This window comes from Drosophila persimilis, unplaced genomic scaffold, assembly GCF_003286085.1.
Source record: "Drosophila persimilis strain 14011-0111.01,24,50 unplaced genomic scaffold, DperRS2 tig00001279-arrow-arrow-pilon, whole genome shotgun sequence".
Taxonomy (NCBI): domain Eukaryota; kingdom Metazoa; phylum Arthropoda; class Insecta; order Diptera; family Drosophilidae; genus Drosophila; species Drosophila persimilis.
Genome location: NW_020825453.1, coordinates 1,683 through 11,498, shown reverse-complemented (window position 1 = coordinate 11,498; position 9,816 = coordinate 1,683). Strand labels below are relative to the sequence as shown.

The 9,816-nt window shown below is 47.6% G+C and overlaps 1 long non-coding RNA gene and 1 pseudogene across 1 annotated transcript; one reads left to right on the top strand and one right to left on the bottom strand.

Annotated features, from left to right (window-relative positions):
• The first annotated feature begins 4,936 nt into the window (after positions 1–4,936).
• LOC6604056 lies at positions 4,937–6,732 on the top strand (annotated as a pseudogene).
• Positions 6,733–7,791: 1,059 nt separating this feature from the next.
• LOC113566931 lies at positions 7,792–8,087 on the bottom strand. Its single transcript, XR_003409278.1, has 3 exons — positions 8,074–8,087; positions 7,922–7,995; positions 7,792–7,858 (listed from the first exon to the last, which is right to left on the bottom strand). It is a non-coding gene; the product is annotated as an uncharacterized LOC113566931 (long non-coding RNA).
• Positions 8,088–9,816: the final 1,729 nt, after the last annotated feature.

Sequence of the window (9,816 nt, the reverse complement as noted above, 5' to 3'; positions counted from 1 at the left end):
ATTGAATATCGGTTTCGTAATCGACTTTCAAATCAGCATCAGTTGCCGCCACACCCCACCACTACGGCCTAAATTGAGCCAAAAAGACTAGCACTTCGCATAAATCAACTACGTTCCCTATAAACTGCCCGCCCACATGTACATGTTACATTCCTAGTCGTCTGCCCTCAGTAGGCGGCAAGGGTAGTAGAGGGGACTGAAGACCACATACCGCATTACAGCCAACAAAACATCAAGTTGACAAACTCACAGGGGATTGCAAATCAAATTTTAAGTTAGGGAGAATTACAAAGAAGAGACAGCATACTTCTGAGCGTGGCCCCACTTTACTTTCTTGACTCACACCACACACACGTACACTTGACACCCTCTTGACAATTCGTACTTTTGGAGCCTTTTGCCCCGATCGTGGAATGGTCTCGAGTCTGGATCTCTGTCCAAACGAGGAAAAGTCGTGTCGTGAACGTTGTGGAGTCGAGTCGTGTTCGAGGTTTAGTCTCTCCGTCAAAGTGCCGAATATTTTGTCTCTCTCTTTTTCTCTTTTTCCCTTGCTGACTGCGGGCCTAGTCGAGGTTACAAGTGTTTCGTTGCTGCAGTTTATATGTTTGTAAATTAATGTGCCATCAATATGTACCAGTGTGTTTGAGTGTCGTTTAAAGTTGAATTGTAAAAACAAACAAAACGAGGGGGAACGTTGTGAGTTGCTGCGGACACCGCAACTCTACAGTTATACCCGATACTAAGTCAGTATGGCTCTCCTCCGGCAGACGCCGCTTATATTAATCGACACGACAAAGAGTGCGTGCGAGAGAGACAGAAAATCAGTCTGAGCGTGACGTCGGGCGCTGCGTAGCCAGTGCAAATTGATTTGTTTCCTTCGCTATAAAAATGATCTGATCTGATCCAGATTCAGCAATCTGATAGATATGGTCGCTATCTATGATTCTGCGTTTTTAGTTTTCTCGAATCTGCAATATTGTGGATGCAACAGATTTTCGTCCTTTGTGGGGGCGGAAGGGGGTGGGGCGAAATTTTGAGATATATGTTTTATAGTGAGATCTAACAGAAGTGCGGATACCAAATTTGGTTACTCTAGCTTTAATAGTCTCTGAGATTTGTGAATATCCCCAGATTTGCATTCTTTGCGGGGGCGGAAGGGGGTGTGGCGAAATTTTGAAACAAACTCGTCTCGGTCCGATATATTAGGAGTGTGGATACCAAATTTGGTTGCTCTAGCTTTTATAGTCTCTGAGATCTAGGCGCTAATGTTTTACTCTAAGCAAAGCCGCCTATGCTACGTGTGTGTTAGAGAGAGACAGGGCGAGAAAAAATGAAATTGTTTTCTTGATGCTGGTTATAATAATAATACGATCCAATTCAGATTCTGCAGTCTATAAGATATGGTCATTCTCTACGATTCTGCGTTTTTGGTTTTATCTTATCTTCAAAAGTGTGGATGCCACAGATTTTCGCCCTTTGTGGGGGCGGAAGTGGGCGGGGCAAAGTTTTGAAATATTTTTGTAGCAGTGACATATCACAGAAGTCTGGATCCAAAACATCGTTGCTCTGGCTCTTATAGTCTTTGAGCATTAGGCGCTGAAGGGGACGGACAGACGGACGGACGGACAGACGGACGGACGGACAGACAGACATGGCTCAATCGACTCGGCTATTGATGCTGATCAAGAATATATATACTTTATGGGGTCGGAAACGATTCCTTCTGGACGTTACACACATCCACTTTTACCACAAATCTAATATACCCCAATACTCATTTTGAGTATCGGGTATAAAAATGTACATATATTAATATTAAGACATATACTGCCCACAAACTGAAATTAATAAAGCAACGCGCTTGGTTGCTGGCGGCTCACACCCCAGCCTCTCAGCCCCTCCCCAGTTGGAGCACTGAGAGCCCTCAACCCAAAGCGGGTATATATTGGTAAAAAAAGAAAGTGATATTCTGGTCAGATTCAGAAGTTACTCTTCATTGGATCAGATCCCACCCTTCGTCGTTGTCAACATTCGTTGCGAACCGAGTAGCGGAGATTCAAGAGTGGTCAAGTGAAGCTACGTGGCGGCATGTGCCAACAAAACAGAACCCAGCAGACATAGTTTCGAGAGGTTGTGACGTAGAGGAAATCGTGCAGTCGATCTGGTTTGGTGGACCAGAGTTCTTAAAGTTTGAAGAAGAGAGCTGGCCCAGAAATCCACACTTCGAGCTTTCCGAAGAAGAGATACAGATGGAAAGTCGGAAGAAATCGGTCACACTGACCGGCGCGGCCAAGTCAAATTATTTAGTGGATGTAATCGAGGGATACTCGTCACACCTCAAACTGCTAAGAGTGTTCGTTTTCGTGTTCCGCTTCATCCGAAAATGCAAAGACAAAAGTCTCAACTTTGGAAAAATTCCGTCATCCGTAGAATACGACGAGGCGTTTCTAAAAATAGTCGAAATAACACAGAAAAATGAGTCTCAAGAAGATATTGAAAGGGTTCGTAAAGGCACCAAGTTAGGCCCCAGTCTTCAGCGCTTGAATCCCTTCATCCATGAAGAGGCTGGGACATGGAGCTCTTTTTCGTTGTTGCGAGTTGGAAGGCGACTAGTTAACGCTCCTATGTCATATAATGCCAAGTTTCCCTTTTTATTGACAAAACGCTATCGCTATCTGCATCAAACGAGTTTTCATGCCGGCCCACGAGCACTCGTGAGTATCCTTAGACAACGCATTTGGATAGTGAATGCTCAGGCGGTCTGCAGGGCGACAGTTAGGTCATGTATTCGTTGCTTTAAATGCAAGCCGCTACTTCAGACCCAAATGATGGGCAACTTACCCGCAGACCGGCTCCGTGCTCTCCGCCCATTTTCAGTATGTGGCGTTGATTTTTGTGGCCCAGTCTATACGACTCTGAAAATTCGTGGAAGGCCCATTTATAAGTCCTACATAGCGTTATTTGTCTGTTTTGCGTCCAAGGCGGTTCATTTAGAAATTGTCTCCGATTTGACGACTAATTCCTTCTTGTTGGCATTCCAAAGGTTCGTCGGTCGTCGAGGATGTCCGCAACGCGTGAACTGCGACAACGCGACAAATTTCGTCGGAGCAAGTCGCCACTTCAGCGAACTGCGGAGGAAGATAGAGGCAGTCGGAAGCGCTCTCCTCACCGCAGAGGAGCTGGAGACCGTGCTGGTCGGGATCGAGGCGGTACTCAACTCGCGCCCGCTAGGACCCCTAAGCCCAGACCCAAGCGACTGAGACATGCTGACTCCCGGGCACCTGCTGACAGGCGGGCCGCTCATCGCACCCCCAGGACCCCGGACCAGGAGGGTGTGAGCTGCTTAAAGCGATGGCGGCTTGTCTCGTCAGCCAGGCAAATGTTCTGGCAGCGATGGTCCCTGGAGTTTGTGCTGGGATTGCAAATAAGATTCAAGTGGCACCAGGAGGAACCAAACATCAAGGAAGGCGACCTCGTAATCGTCGCCGACGACAACCTGCCCCCTCAACAGGGGCTCCTCGGAAGGGTGGTCGTTACAACCGCCGGGCAGGACGGAAGGGTCAGAGTGGTCGACCTAAGGACGAGCAGCGGAGCCACGTTCAGGAGGCCAATCCACAAGTTGGCTCTTCTGCCACTGGTTTGAAGCCTTCCAGGCCTTCAACGGGGCCGGTGTAGCGCCATTTGGCGTATAATAATTGTTATTAGGATCGTATTTTATGAAGTCTAGTGTAAGTTAGGCTAGGGCAAAGCGGGAGCGCAATATAAGCTCGCTCTCTCGCTCTTGGCGAATTCGCCCCGCTTTGCCACCGTAGGTAAGATAGGCGCAGAAGAAATTGTTTGAATATATGAAGAGAAGTCGAGAAAAATCTATGAAAACGAACGCACGCACTCCTTTTTTTTTCGTCGTCGTAAAATACAAATTTGCAGTCACCCAAGTTTTTCGGTCTCTTTATTTTAGAAAAACTATTCTAAATTTTCAGGAATTAATGATGCAGTATTTAAAGGAATCATTTAGTCACGGCACTTTGTAACGGCAATGCCTTATTGTAAAATTAAAGCTTATTTTTCGCTGAAATATTTTAAAAGTTAGGCGTATGCCAAATAAATTGTATTCTCTAACGTTTTGATTTTAAAAACCTTTCTTTTTTATCACCCACTTATACAAAAAAGATTCTTTAACGAGCGGGAACGAAATTAACTCTGAATTATGCTCGCACTTGTCATGAGATAGGAGAGTGGAACTTTTCTGCCTCTCTCTCTTTCTTACACAAAAGCCCGCCGTTCTGTCTCGCTTCCCTCCGCCAGAGCGAACACACTGCACGAGAAAGAGTGTGTGAGATGGATAGAGAGATCGAGAGAGAATGAGTAAGCGCGTGGAAGGCGATTTGGTCGTTATAATAACGATCCGATCTCATCCACATTTGACAGTCTAGTAAATATGGCGTTCTCTACGATTCTGCGTTAATTGTGAATGCCACAGATTTTTGGTCTTTGTGGGGGCGGACGGGTCCAGGTGTCTGGATATACAATTTGGTGACTCTAGCTTTCATGGTCTCTGATATCTAGGTGCTCATCAAGGACGCTCATAGGACGAAAAGGCTTCCTTCTGGAAGTTACACCCATCCAGAGCCACATCTATTTGAGTACCATGGCCCTTCAAGAGTTCATGATTTGTTAGCCCCATTTGTCAAAGATATACATACTCGACATGTTTACTCCTCCGAGGACAGCCAAACCAAAACAGTAGTGAGTGAAGGGCCGATGTCCACTCGTTTTTAGATTCTGATCCTTTCGAATTTCCTGAATGTACCGACCAAATAGCCCTTGAAGTGAGTGTCACTTTCTCATGGAGTACATTCATCGCCTCAATTTGGCATTCTCTATTGCTAGAAATTTAACACCAAATACGTATATTCTGATATTTAGTACATTGTGTGGGCTTAACGAAAAATAATGCTTGGCGTTGTACGTCGGCTGGTCTCCCAGGCCTTCCCGCAGCGCCTGCGACCACGTCCCCAGGCTATCCAGCGCCGCTCCGCCTCGCAGGCGGTAAACCAGATGTTGCAGCTCCAGCAGATGGACATGTGTGCGGATCCTCCATCCCGCGGACTTGTGGTCGGCGTGTTCGCCGACGAAACGGACCGCAATGATGCTGGCGTCCTCACCGCGGCCGGTTGGCGGTACAATGTCCAGAAGACTGCCGGCCGATTGCTAGAGGTCCTCCGCATGTCCGGACCCATGCCCAAGCGGGGCGAGGCTCGCCTTTTCTTCGCGATCGAGCCAGAGCGCCGCCGCCGAGGGGGCCGCATTGGCTCTACCAGGAGCTGCGTAACCCACAGAACAGGATTCCAGTGCCGTCGCTGGACTTATACGCAAGAAAAGACGAGGTCTGCGACCTCGAAGGATGGCGCATTGGTCTGCAGAAGGCAGCCGCCCAGAACCTGACGAGACAGCTGCAGGAGATGCCCTCCAACCTCCTCACACCCACAGCTTTTGCGCAGAATGTCGTCGAGGTGCTGTGCAAATCCGGTGTCAATGTGGAGGTCAAGGTCGAGGGCTGGGCCGAGAGCCAGTCAATGCACGCCTTCCTGGCTGTGGGCAAGGCCTCGTGCGAGCCACCCATCTTCCTGGAGCTGACTTACTACGGCACCTGTGCCGAGGAGCGCCCCATTGTGCTGGTGGGCCAAGGCGTGACTTACGATGCTGGAGGATTGTGCCTGAAAGAGAAACATGAGCTCTTCCATATGCGTGGCGACATGACCGGGGCCGCCGTTGTGGTGGCCTGTTGTCGAGCTGTGGCTGGCCTGCGTTTACCGGTAAGTACTCAGGACAGAAATGATATCTCCTTGAATAATAATGCTGTTCTTAGGTCAACATTCGCGGCCTGATACCTCTTTGTGAAAACGTAGTGGGCTGCAATTCGGTCCGTACTGGGGACATGGTCAAGTCCATGAACGGCAAGATCATCGAGATCCAGTGCACCGATCACGAGGATGTACTGGTCCTGGCAGACGCCCTGCTGTATGCGCAAAACTTCTGTCCCAAGTGCATCATTGACGTCGGCACCTGCTCGGGCTACATGCGCCAGGCCCTGGATGAGTCGGCTGCGGGGGTCTTTACCAACTCGGAGATCCTGTGGCAGCAGATCAAGCACGCCAGCATGCATACCGGAGATCGTGTGTGGCGCTTCCCATTGTGGAAATATTACAGCAAGGCCGCGCGTGCCGGGGGACGCAGCGATGTGCAGAACTATGGCATTGACCGAGGTGGACGTCCCTGCAAGGCCGCTGCCTTTCTCCGTGAGTTTGTGCCCTGTGGCCAGTAGATGCATATTGTGAGTATTGTGGGGCGCTTTGTTGGGGCGCAGATCTTATGGATTTTCTCCCTCAAAGGATGCCACAAATGTTATGGTGACAAAGGGCTTCGAATACGAGTATCTGCGCAAGGGAATGGCCGGCCGCCCGACCCGAACACTGGTGGAGTTTATTGCTCAGACGATTTGCAAGGATACGGCCCCACGTTTGGCCAAGTAATCAATCTCTAACGGGAATCCAATGTTATATATATTTTTTACTGTGTTTTTTGACGATGCCACACACGAACACAAAATTACACTTGAGCTATGATCACTCTATTTTACATATGTTTTCGCATTTTTAATCTCCACACAAACACATGCGGCACATTCGTTTATTATGAAATTGTAACGTATAAAACAGAGAAACAGCGCTAGTGTTCGATCTTTTGTTGGGTCCTGGGCTTCCAACTATTGAACATGATAACTAGACACTGTGGATTATTGCTTTGTCAGACTCTACCCGGAATCGGGTATTATATGTAATATCTGTGGTATCACTAAAAGTGAGTGCTACGCCAGGGAGACTGCATGAGTAATCACAACGTTTATGTCAATGGGTGGATAGTTTTGCAGCAGCTTCACATTCGAGGCAAAGTCGTTCTCTAAAATTGCTTCCCTTTGGATTCTATAAATCAGTAAATACATCAGTAAATGCAAATGAATCAGTTCAAAGTCAGCGCATGCTTACAATATCATGGTTCAGCAGATTTTGATGAGAAAATTAAAGCGCTGCTCGTCCGAGAATACCTAATCGCAAATTCGCAGCACATCGGGCAGTGGAAACTCCTGCGAGAGCAGGAGGGTGAGCCACCTGAAGCTGTAGTACTGCGGAGGCAGCTCTTGGCTCTTCAGATGCTATATCTTTAGTCTTCAGCATGTTAGATAGCAGGCCCATCATGAACTTTATACCACCCTCCGCATCGTCCAGAGTCTTGATGAAGAAGTCGCGTATCTCGCTCATTAGAGCCGTGAAGCAGAAGAAACAGTCTGCCTCCGCGTGGGCGCGGTACGAGAGATCCGGATCCGAGGCCATCACATAGTAGATGGGTCCGACAATCTCATTCATGCCCTGTACGTAACCCAGGCCAGGACGTCCGCCGAGCTGAGCACCGTGGGCACTACCCGTTTGTGAAGCCGGCGCCCGTGCTCGCCTTTACTGTGCACCACAATGTCACAGGGATACTCTGTGGGCTGCTTTGCCGATCTGCAGCAGAAATTTGTTGTCATTGAATAATGTGTTCCAGGCGCTTTCTGGCCCCTCGCTAAGCGGATGATCTTGTAGGCCAACGCCCCTTGAATCAACAGCGACGTCCCCGTCCCCGTCGCCTTCTCCAGCTCCATTGCAGCTGTGTCCCGGGGGGAGTACCAATTCCTCGATGAACTGCTGGTACAGGGCTCGCTTCTGGGCCAGCGTGGTCGTCCAACTGCTGCGTCTTGGTCCCAAGTAGCCCAACAGCAGTTTCCAGCTGAGTGCACGGAAGCTTTGTACATCGGGCACACCTGTGGATTGGATTGGATTCATGTCCATGAATTACTACGCCTATCAGAAGTGTGATATCCCACCATTAAACGTCAGTCTGCGCAGCTCCTTTAGGTCAACCACATCCTGGGCCAGCGCATCATCGAACTCTTTTACACTGAAAGATACAGGGGGGGGATAACAATCTTTTGTTCTTAATTCCCGAAAACACGTCACATTTTTGTGTCGTCCATACCGCGCCTTGAAAATGGACATGCTTTGGCTGTATGCGGGCGAGGATCTTAGTTTGCTCCATGCAGGGACAGTCGCTTTGCAATGATGTGGACTGGACTTATATTATTGCTTTGTTGTCATCCAGCCAGCTGCATTATTGCTTTTTCCAATACAGTTCGAAGCAGAAACAATTTTGATATTCCGTCGAATATTTTTAGATATCTAGATCTCTCAGCCCTGCCCACATAATTTTATCCGATTAATGAATCAATTTTCTACTTAACTGTCTTGTTTTAAATACTTGACTTTAATTGTTTTTGCCTCAATTTTGGTTCCTCAACAACAATATATGCATCTGAAAACCCGAACTTAGCCCTCTTAAGCCCCCTCTATTTAAATAGTTCAAATACTGGAGGTAAATGACGGAAAATATTAACGATTGTAAATTCTTCTTGTAGATTCATGCTACCTTTCCTCTGAACTTAAAAAAAAAAAACACTATATCTGTTCAGCCACAGACATGTAAATCGGAGTCGAGCATTACTACTCGCTGCTGCTACCAGATCAACAGCTAAGCTGGGATGGATTGTGGCAGGAAAAGTCAAATCTGCCCACAATTCCTCACCCATTTGTGCAACGGGAGTAAACGAGCTCATGGAAAGATTCTGCACTCTGGACAATCTAGAGACGGAAGACAAACCACGCACTCCAGTGGAAGCACGGTGTGAAGCTCATTTTATAGAAAATCTTCAGACAGCTTCAGACGGCCGTTTTATTGTAAAGCTCCTATTTTCCGAACACCCTTCAGCCCTGGGGGAGTCGTTGGAAACCGCAACAAAAAGATTCCTAGCGTTGGAGCGGCGAAGCTCAACAGAAACTTGGAAGAGTTATGTGGACTTCATGGAAGAGTATGAAGGACTAGGACATATGAAGATTGTGCCAGCATCAAAAGTTCCCAAAAGGCACTACTTCATTCCACATCATTGTGTACTCAAACCTGAGAGCACCACCAGAAAGCTTCGGGTAGTATTCGATGCCTCATGCAAATCAACAAGCGGGAAATCTTTGAACGACATTCTGCAGGCTGGACCCACCGTTCAGAGCGAACTTATGTCCATTCTGCTACGATTTCGAATTCATAAGTACGTATTCACAGCGGACATAGAAAAGATGTACCGGCAAGTGTGGATGAATCCGGAGGATCAATTCCATCAGATGATAGTCTGGAGAAGCAATCCATCCGAAGAGATCAGGTACTATCGCCTGAAAACAGTAACATATGGGACAACAGCTGCTCCGTTCCTAGCAACGAAATGTCTGGATCATTTGGCAATACAATACAAAGACAGACTACCAGTAGGATCAACAACATTAAAAACAGATTTCTATGTTGACGACTGTCTAACTGGAGCAAACACGATTCCAGAGGCAATTCATGCTCGACAAGAACTAAATAAGATATTTCTACCGTCCGGATTCAAATTGCTCAAGTGGTGCTCCAACAATGAGCAACTTCTCCAAGGAATCCCCAAAGAGGATATTGTAACCGATGTAAAATTAGGAGAGACACTAGAGCACTACAGCGTGAAAACTCTGGGTCTCATCTGGATGCCGAAGAAGGATACATTGTGTGGACGAACACAGAAAAGCCAGGCTACACGCATCACCAAACGGGTGGTATGTTCCGAACTGGCCCAAATCTTTGACTCTTTGCACCGGTGGTAGTAAAGGCAAAAATCTTCATGCAACAACTTTGGGAGCTCAA